Source organism: Rutidosis leptorrhynchoides, chromosome 10, assembly GCF_046630445.1.
Source record: "Rutidosis leptorrhynchoides isolate AG116_Rl617_1_P2 chromosome 10, CSIRO_AGI_Rlap_v1, whole genome shotgun sequence".
Taxonomy (NCBI): domain Eukaryota; kingdom Viridiplantae; phylum Streptophyta; class Magnoliopsida; order Asterales; family Asteraceae; genus Rutidosis; species Rutidosis leptorrhynchoides.
Genome location: NC_092342.1, coordinates 224,036,572 through 224,048,129, shown reverse-complemented (window position 1 = coordinate 224,048,129; position 11,558 = coordinate 224,036,572).

Here is an 11,558-nt window from a genome sequence, read left to right as displayed (position 1 = left end):
TATCAAGTCATCATTAGGTGTTACTTCATTTTCCCCACACTTAGGCGTTCTATTATTGTTAAGCATTACCGTTGGAGTTGGTAAAACAACATGGTTCTTATCAATCGCTTTTGTCGGTTCAACGATTTTGGTTTGTGGATATTTAGACTTTCGAATCATAAAGGTGATCGATTTCTCATCATTACTAAGTGTCATTCTACCCTTTCTTACATCAAATAACGCCCCGGTGGACGCTAAGAATGGTCGACCTAAAATTAGAGGAACGTTTGAGTCCTCTTCTATGTCAATGACAATGAATTCGACTAGAAAGGTTAAATTACCTACTTGAACGGGTAGGTTGTCAGCAATTCCAACTGGGTGCTTAATGGTTTGATCAAAGAGTCGAACACTCATATCCGTTGGAGTTAACTCACCTACACCTAATCTCTTATATAATGAAAGAGGCATAACACTCACACTTGAACCTAAATCTGCTAGTGCATCATACATGACACAGTCACTAAGTAGACAAGGAACAATAAATTCACCCGGATCACCTACCCTAGGTGGAGGATTTGGTGGAACTGTCTTCACCGGGTTTACTTCTACTGTTTTTGTTTCTTGCACTTTTTTATTCTTCTTCTTCTTCTTTCCAGAGGTATCACAAACTTTATTACCTATTACTTGTTCATACTCAACTCCTTTTCTTGGAAACGGGATGGGTGGTCTGTATGGTGCCACCACTGGCTTTACATACTCGGGTGGTGGTGGTGGTGTAACTTCTTCATTGTTACTTACATCTAAAACCTCCCCATCTTCTGATGCTGGTTTTTCAGAATTTGTTGAAACCATATTAACATTTTCATTCCGAGAATTTACTTCAGTATTACTCGGTAGCTTTCCTTGTTTTCTTTCACTCATCAATCTAACAAGAGTACCTACTTGTTTTTCTAGATTCAAAATAGAAGCTTGTTGAGTTCTAAATGACTGATCAAACCTCTCATTCGTTTGAGTTTGAGTTTCAATAAATTGTGTTTGAGATTCAACTAGCTTAAATACCACTTCTTCCAGATTTGACTTTTTCTCTTCGGTTTGTTGTGGTGGTTTATACAAGCCAGGTCTTTGTTGATTGAAAGTGTTGTTTTGAGTTGGTTGGTTATTCGGACCTTGTTGGTTATACGAGTTATTGTCGGGTCCTTTTGGATTGTAAAGAATGTTTTGATTTCGATTGAAGTTTGGCCTTGGCGGTTGATAATTATTCTGATAACTATTTTCCAGCCTTTGGTTCATGTAGACAACATTCTCACGTTGTTCCATCGTTTGTTCAATGTGACAGTCTTTCATTAAGTGTGGTCCACCCCATTGCTCACAACTGATTCGTATTGCGTGAATATCTTTATTCATCTTTTCCATTTGTCTCTCGAAAGCATCTATTTTTGCGGAAACGGAATCAAAGTTATGGCTAGAATCGGATCTAGCCGCTTTAGATGAACGATATATATCTTTCTCTTGGTGCCACTCATGAGAGTGGGAGGCTGTGTTATCAATAATTTTGTAAGCTTCAGTTGCGGTTTTCTTCATAATGGAACCACCAGCTGTTATGTCGATGTCTTTTCGTGTAGCAACGTTGACACCTTGGTAGAATATTTGTACTATTTGATAAGTGTCTAAACCGTGTTGAGGACATCCTCTCAACAACTTTCCAAATCTTGTCCACGCCTCATATAGAGTTTCATTTGACTTTTGTGTGAACGTAACAATTTCTCCTTGAAGTCTCACGGCTTTAGATGCCGGAAAGAATCTTTTAAGAAATTTCTCAACTAAAACATCCCATGTGTCAATCGCCCCTTCAGGTAACGATTCTAACCAATCTTTGGCTTCTCCCTTTAAAGTCCAGGGAAACAACATGAGATAGATCTGCTCATCTTCCACTCCTCGGATTTTGAATAGTGTACAAATTCTTTTAAACGTACGAAGGTGTTCGTTAGGATCTTCATTCGGTGCACCACTGAATTGGCATTGGTTAGTTACCATGTGTAGAATTTGTCCTTTCATTTCATAATCTGGCGCATTAACTTCTGGCTTAATAATGGCGTGACCTTGGCCCGTGCGTGTGGCTCTCATTCGATCTTCCATACTTAGAGGTTCCGTTACTTCCATAATTGAATTTGTTGAATACGAATTACTAGAGGATTCTGATTTAATGGTTTGTGGCTCAGGAGGAATAATTAGTGGTTCAAGATCTTGGAATTGTCCTTGAATATGCTCCGGGTTCTTAATTGTGAAGTCGGGTTCAAAAGATGGATTATCGGAAATTTGAGTTGGAGTTCTTGTTCGACTAGATGACGATTCTAAAGAAAAATCAACGGCGACAATATTTGCTAGATGTCTTGATTGAGTTACAGGTGGTGAACGTATGAAAGGTGGTGAACGTTTTGCTCGGTGCATTCACAGAATATCCTATTAGTTATAAAAATAAGAAAAACTTATATAAGTTGTCCAATTAATAGACTTTTCTGATTTTGCCCACGTTTCGAATAGCCAAAAGATGCAGCAGAGGGGCAGGATTCGTTTGGTCTCAATATAATTGAGTACTGTTTGGCTCCAATAACCCGGTCCACGTACAAATCCAACTATTACTACGAACCAGAAAATTTTGATGTCTATCAATTTAACCACTTAAAATAAATTTTTGTAATTTTAAGAAATTTAGATAAGAAGTAGAATAAAAATCTATGTCCTAAAACTAGAATAGCGAGAAATAAGAAAGAAAAAGATTGCGCGTCGAAAAAGGTCGAAAAATAAAAGGTCGAAAAATAGGCGTCGAAAAATAAAAAAAAAGAAAGTAGCGCGAAAAACGGCGTCGCAAAATTCTAAAGCACCTAAAACTTAGTCTAAGGAATAAGCACTTAAGGGATTTTAAGGCAAAGCCTAAAAATTCTAGAAGTAAAAATAACTATGGCAAAACTAAACTTAATACTAAAAGTTACGACTATAGTCTAAAAATCTAAAGGTAATAAAACTAAAAAAAACATTTTTTTTTATAGACAAAATCTTAAAAAAATAAATATTTTTTTTAATAATTTTTTTTTTTACGTTTTTTTTTACGTTTTTGTTTTTTTTTTTTACGTTTTTGTTTTTTTTTTTTTTAAAAACGATTTTTTTTTACAAATTAATAATTTTTTTATAATTATTATTTTTTTTAAAACTTTTTTTTTAATTCATTTACTATTCATGAATAGTAAATGAAAAGAAATTAATTAATTTACTATTCACATGAAAGCGATATGATAGAAATTATTAATTACAAGTTACATAATATACCCCTGAAGTATTTAATAAATACGACTTTTTAAAATTTTACGTATCAAATTTTGATTCTAAAATATTATTATATTATTATATTCTATTTCAATATTATTATATTATTATATTCTATTTCAATATTATTATATTATTATATTTTATTTCAATATTATTATAATTAAAAATATAGCGTTTTAGCGCTCCCCGGCAGCGGCGCCAAAACTTGATGTTGTAGCGTGAGGGTACGAAATAGTATTAATTTTACTACGAAATACTACAAAATATTACACAAGTTTTAATTATTTTACGGATGGATATACCTAAACCTTGCTACAACACTTATAAGAAGTGTACCTAATCGTAGAGTAGTGTAGTTTTTAGTAAGTCCGGTTCGTTCCACAGGGAGCTCGTGAAGTTTAACGCTATATTTTTATAAAACTATATTTTTACAAAAATATATAAATATAAGTAGTATTATTATTATTATAAAAGGGGGTTTTTACCGTTTAGTGACCGGTTTGTCGATTCTATATTTTAAGCGCAAAGATAAATGACGATAATTAAAGTGCGTAAAATAATGACAATAAATAAAATGACAGTAAATAAAATTGCGAGTAATAAAATGACAGTAAATAAAGATACGATGAGAAATACAATAAAAGAATTATGCTTATTTAAACTTCCGTAATCATGATGTTTGACGTGTTGATTTTAATTTATTACCATGGGTTAATTGTCCTTTGTCCTGGTTTATTTGATACGTCTATCTGGTTTTTGTCCATAATAGTCCATCGGTCATAAATATAAAGTGCGAGTATCCTCGTCAAATTACCCTTATACCCGAAGTCAAATATTCCAACTGATTAAGGATTTAAACTGTGACGCAGTTATCACTTCTGTCAACAATTACACCAGTTATCACTGTATGTAATCCACCCCTGTTTTAATTAGTTTATGAATATTAATTCATCCACTTGATCAGAATGAATAATCAATTACCCAACCCAATTGATTAATTAAATGATTATAACAGATTCCATATGAACGTCACTAAATAGGACAACCATAATCATTATTAATTATTAGGTTAATTAATTTGAAGATAGGTTCGACAGACTCCAATGAGTTGTCACTCAATTAGACAATACCCCCCATCTATTAATAGTCAATAGTCCAATTTCCACAAGTGTCGGTCTTTTGCCCAAACCTTAATTATGGTCCAAAGTTCAATAACCCCATCTTAATATTTTAGCCTAACATCACGATTACTTCGGCTCAAATAAGCATAATAATAACTTAGTTACGAGACATTAATTTAAAAAGGAAGAACATAACTTACAATGATTATTTATAGCGTAGCGTTACACGGACAGAGTTCCGACTTAAAACCCGTTAAACATTTGTTACACTACCCCAAAATTATTATTAAACTTAAAATTAAAATTAATATTATAAATATAAATATATATGTTACAAAGAAAGAGAATTGAAAAGGTGTATCTAAATCATCGATTTAGATGGCCTTTTATAGGGAAATGATAAATTGAAATTTTCACTTATGACCCCTGAACTATGCTCAATTAACAACTTTTTAATATTTAATATTATTCTTATTATGAATTATTTAAATATTATATTATATTCTTGTGCATAGTTGACTTGTACTTTCAGATCCGTTGCGTTGAGCGTTGAAAGTTGGTTCATGTGTCGGTTCCGGATTTTCGAACGTCCTTTCGCACAATTTTATATCGTGTACTTTGCGTTTTGTAACTTGTACTCTTGTCGTTTTTAGACGTTCCTCATCAATAATTTGAACCTTTTTTATTGTATCTTGTACTTTTTAGCTTTTTGGACCTTTGCGTCTTCAATTCGTCGTTTTTGCCTTTTGTCTTCGCACTTATTAAATATAAACGAATATTACTTGAAAATGGAACAATTGCAACTAAAATCTTGTCTTTCTTGGGGAATAATGCTATGAAATATATGTTCCTTTTTAGCCTTATCAATTGTCCTTTATATTTATATTAATTGTATATTCTTTGTAAAATTCAAAACTAATTATGTTTATATGTTATAATTAGTATTATAAGTGTTATGATGCATAAAAATAATTTTAATAATTTATGGAATATTATTTATAATTAAATACGAATTATGTAGTGTTTAAACGTAAAAATAATGTAAAATTTGTAATAAATACTTTTTACCAAAAATAAAATATATATAATTTTTTTCTGAGTTTTTAAAACTTATATAGATCTGAAAAAATTATAAAAATAATTACTTGGGTCGAATTGGTATTTATTATATAATTAAACTCTATTATTATGTAATTCGAAGGTAAATTACGAATAAATATAAAATAATAAAAAAATATTTTTTTAAATATTTTTCTACAGGTTATTAGACTGATAGAAACTTATAAAAATTATAAAAATAATTATTTGGGTTTATTTAGTAATTATGTAGAATTAAAAATTTTTTGTGAATACATTAAGGGTAAAAACAAAAATAAATACAAAAATATAATAAAAACGTTTTCTTAAAATTTTCTACTAATCTATATGATTAACTAAGACTATAAAAATTATGTATGTAATTTTTAGATATTTAATTTATTATTTAGACATTTTTGAATAATGTTCGATTAATAAAACACTATTATTTTTGAAGTAATTTAGGTATTTATTTAAAGGTAATTATATTTAATATATATAAGACATACTAAGGTATAATAACTAAATATTAAATAAAACTTAGGTTATATTATCACATATATAATTATTAAGTACATTAATAATTCGTTGTGTGTATACACCTAAAGTGAAGGTTAATCAAAGATAATGTATAATTCTTGTGAACTTCATCGCTACTCACAGTCGTAAGTGAATGATGTCTAGGTTGCCATTTATGGGTAAGCTTGTGGATCTCGAATGCCATGACTTAGATTCTGGTCAAGAATCCTGGGCCCCCGGTTACATCTGGTCATTCCTGACTTATTTGATAGCAACGAAGTTTGAGTAAAGTTATACAACATCTTGCTAAAGATTAACCCGAACTTTCTAAAATTGGAAAATTACTATAAGTGGAAACTTTCCATAAATAGTAACCTTCTGAAAATGGAAATTCTTTAGTGAACCATTACTATCAATATAGTACTATATACTATTGTCTGTTAGGCAATGTCTGATCATACGTTCTATCTCTAGGTTGAGATCTCGGTCACGTCCTTCCGTTCAATTCTTTCGTGTGCTACTAAGGTGAACTTCATAGCCCCACTTTTTACTGTTTCATAACTGTTTTATAACTTTTGGGGTGAGACACATGCTTGCTTTATAACTGTTTTACACTTAGACACAAGTACTAAATTGTTAACTATGCTGTCATGCTTTGATTCATGCTAAATCCCTACAGTAATATCGTCAATTGCTACGTTTATATGCAAACTTAATTATTGTGAGTAGGCCTATTGAGAGTAACGTCTCTAACCATTCGACCGTTGGTCTTTGGTTACATAATAATGATTCCACGACACTGACAGTACAAGGTGTCATAGGGTAAACTTGTTTAGTAGCGATATTACAAAATGCAGCAACACTTTTAGATTGATATTTCTATATCAATCAACTTTAAACTAAATCTTGTGGTCTAAAACTTTGGATATTATTTATAAACCTGTGAATTTCACTCAACCTTTTTGGTTGACACTTTAAGCATGTTTTGTCTCAGGTGATGATTGAGCTAGCTGTTTGCAACTTTGTGATGATAGATTTGATGCTTGCATGGAGTCCACATCACATATTATATTTTAGTTCATAAACATTTATTTTACGTTTTAATAATAATGTAAACATGTATTACTGCTTCCGCTATTTTATTAACAAAGGTTTTATTTAAAAAGTCTCATATAGAGTCGTTCTCGTTTATACAACTGTGTTATGATATGATTGGTCACAATTACCCCTGGTCCATTTTGGGGGGTGTGACAGATTGGTATCAGAGCAGGCTTTTGTAGAGAACCAGGATTGCATTTTAAGTGTGCCTTATACAATTAGGTACCTTAGCAATGTAGGACTACAACTTCCTTTGACTATAGTGCCTTTAATTATTGCCTTTAACTGTTAAATGCTACACTATACTTTAGAAACTTTACTTATCTTAGAATGTCGAGCCAATCTAAGAACTCTGCTCATTCTCCTAAGTACTATTCAATTTCGCCACCACATTTAAATGCGACACCGTTCTCGACATTCCTATGTCATCTATCATGGTTTTGTGTATTACATATGTATTACATGAAAAATTATCCATGATTTTTGAAACTCCAATATTTGTTACTATTCATACTCAAACGTATATAACCTCCTTATTATACCACGTACCTATATGCTTTATGCCTTTATGCATCGGTTTGCGAACCAAAAAATGTCATTGAGTTATCGAGAATCTCAAAGATATTATAATGTCATCACTACTCATATTCGTTACTTTTAAATCTTTGTTTTTTCGTTATTTTTGATCATTGAATTTTCTTGACGGATGGCGTCTACGAAACTCTAGGATGGAAGGGTTTAGATTACCGATTTAAAGGATCCTATAGCTCAAGCCCCTAGACCTGAATAGGCCATTACGAATTGAAAGTCTTTAATCGAAAGATTATCAGATTACATACTTATCATTTTATGATCTCGACACGTCATACTGCTATTATTGGATTATAGACACATCATATCTTATTATATCTTATCATATCTATCTTAATAAACTTTGTCTAACACTTTTCCTAAATTTCCTCCGTAAATTACGGAAATCTTTTTGCTATATATACGTATATCAAGAAGACAAATATATCATTCAATATTCAACACTCATCTCATAACAAAAACCCTTATTCCGATCAGATAATATGGATTTCTCACATGATTCCTCGAACTCCTCGAGCTCCACTGGCAGCGTAACCGGAATGAACCAACCAATTAGTCATCATCTATTTTGGATGAATTTGGGATGGGTTCGTAGTAAACTTAATCAATGGAGACAAGAAGAAGGTGATCCCTTCCACCAACCGAATTCACCTCTTGGTGAAGAACCTGAAGCACTTACCGGCGAACCCGTTCGGAACACTATTTTCACCCTCATTTCCAGGGTATCCAGTCACGAATATATAATATCTAAAATTCTAGATCTTATTCATCCACTTGTCTGAACCGCCAATCACCCCGAAATAATAGAAGAAGTCAATGAGCTTCGCGCTCGAGTGGTGGCTCTGGAAAATATGGTGCGAAACCTACGAGCACCAGCAGCAGCACCAGCAGCATAACCAGCATCACCACCAGTACCAACAGCATCACCACCAAAAACATCAGCTTCACCAATAACAAACACCATAATCTGTACCTCGAATATCAACATCATACGCCCCATAGATACCAAGGAATATTAGTAATAATGAGTTAAGATGTATTGACTCATTCTTCCTGAAATTATATATGTATACTTTATATATATATATATATATATATATATATATATATATATATATATATATATATATATATATATATATATATATATATATATATATATATATATATATGGTTTGGAACAATAATAAATCTTTTCGTATTAAGCTATTACGTGTGAATCTTAAATAGTATGTACTACTTGGTTAATTCATATCACTAATATGCTATGATATACATTCCTCGTTAATCACTGCTTCATCACAATAAACTCCATTTCATAATAAACTAAGTGTATTATTCAAATACATGTTTGGTTTTACACTTTCATTTTCGATGTACTCAAAACTCTTTAGAAAACATCATTCGTGCCTTGTGAATTTCACAAGAATTCCACGAGCATCAACATCATATACCGAGGTATATCAATAACAATGAACGATGGAGTATTGATTCATAACTTCATTAAAGAAAGATTCTGCGATGATTATGTAATCTCTCAAGTTTTGAAGATTATTTATTCTCGCTTCAACCGCAAATCAAATGATTTTAATAGTATATTAACTCATTAAATCTATATTATACGTGAAGAATACATATATGAACGTATATCTTCATAAAGATTGTAATTAAAAATCCTTTTGTACAAACTGTTAATTGTGAAAATATTTTAACGGGTAGGTAAAACCCGAGAAATATTTATATCTTACATCAATATCTTACATTGTACATTCTTCAAATTCTGATTCAATAATTAGTAACTATACTACTTACATCCACATATGTATCCGTTCACTAAAGAACAACCATTTTCATACAAATTTAATTACCTAATCTGATTTGGACATATCGGAATCCAAGTAAAGCTTTAGCAAGTGTAATCTTCCTAAAGATCACTACATTCATGAATTATATTCATTCGTATTCTATGATGAATTATCACATCAAACCACCGAAATTATCGTTCATTACTTTTGAAATCAACAACGCCTATTCATCAACCATTAGAACCGTTGACGATTACAATAAGCGTTTAATCATCTAAAAATGAAATTTCTTGAAACCATCTCGGATTGATAACCGATGAATCAAATATGGCTGCATTAAATGCAGAGGAAACAGCAAAATTGTAGATGGTCTCAATGGCCAAAAGTTTGATAATAAAGAATGGTACGTTGGAAAAGCTCAAAAGAAAATTTGGAACTGAAAAACGGATTGAGCTAACCATGGAGGAGACCAAGGACAAATACAAGGACCAAACCCTATATTCAAAGAATCCAGGTAATTCTGGATCCGATGAAATCTTTAGAGAATATCTTGCTCCGAAGTTATGTTAAAAGCTTGCGAAAAATTTTTCTTCATCAACCTTCGAACTTAGAAATTCCAAAATGTCGTTATAAATATCCTCTATAATTCTGAAGATATTTTCATAACGATTCTTGTCCACAATTAAGTATCTCTTTGCGATATCTTTATAAAGGAAACTATTTTAGTTTCTATATTCAGTAAAATTCAAGTTTAAATTATAAATGTTTTGAAGAAATGTTGGAAATTGAAGCATGAGTTAGTATAATATAATGACGTCAGGCCAACGTGATTATATTACAGTAAGTCATGCTAAATTTTTAATGGAAGATGATGATTCATAGACTTTATAATCATTATTTGCCATGTTACACGACTCTTACATTCTACTTAATCTCTGAACATATCAAGAACATATATTCTTGATAGTTCTATCCTCAGTAATTCTGGTAATTTACCAAATCAAATCGTGATATTACGCTTAGAACATTAGGTTCATTCGAAACTTCATACCTACAAATTCTGGACCATTACTTGCTTAACTTAGAGTCGAGAGAAGAATAAAAAGGTAAAGAGCTCCGACATATAAGGGAAAATACAAAGCCCGATAACAACACCGAAATTACAAATCGTGTATATCAATGCGTATAGCAACATAAAGACACGGGAGAATTAAAAACACTATAACCCCAAGAGCATAGTAGAAGTAAACAGATTCCTCTGGTGGTAAAAGAAAAAGAAGCATGACTGCATATATGGTCAATATAATAACAAATATCAATACGGGATTGAGCATATTAATAAATCTTTTGGAAGTATGAATCTAGGAAGAAAGTATAGAAGCGGTGAAGATAATGAAACGGAAGAAGCAAATTTATAGCAAAATTTCCAAACACAGCAATCGAGGCAATTCATCGCATTTAATTAAAGAAATCCCAAAATTCCGTAAATACCGGATAATCAAATCTTATAGATTACGAAGATTTCCTTTAATCCCTTGAATTCCGGAAATCAATCGTGACTACGTCAAAAGTTAAGGCGAACATTTAATTTACTCATTCACTCTTTTACGATAGCTTCGTTTATACTCTTTCTATAATCGAATCGTTCTATCCATATTATTCAATAGTGATAAAACTTTATTCTTCAACTTATATTCATCATTATAATATTCTTGTTGTAAACAATGATGATCTCTATCAAACTTCATGACTATAATTTTCATGAACTACTCTCTGTTTTGTCTACCCTAACATTGTGGCATAAATGCTCAAGGTTTAAATGAGCTCGATATTATTCATAACACATTTTATATATCCAATTTACTGAAATGACTTGTATAACATCATCATTTTGAATGATCTCCGCATTAATAATAAAATGCACTTCGTAGAAGAACTTGTAGAAATTATGGTATGTATGATTTTAATTCTTGAAACAGAACAATATTCTATCCGTTGGAATTCACGCAAGGCCCCGAGCATACCTGGGAACGTGAAAACCAAA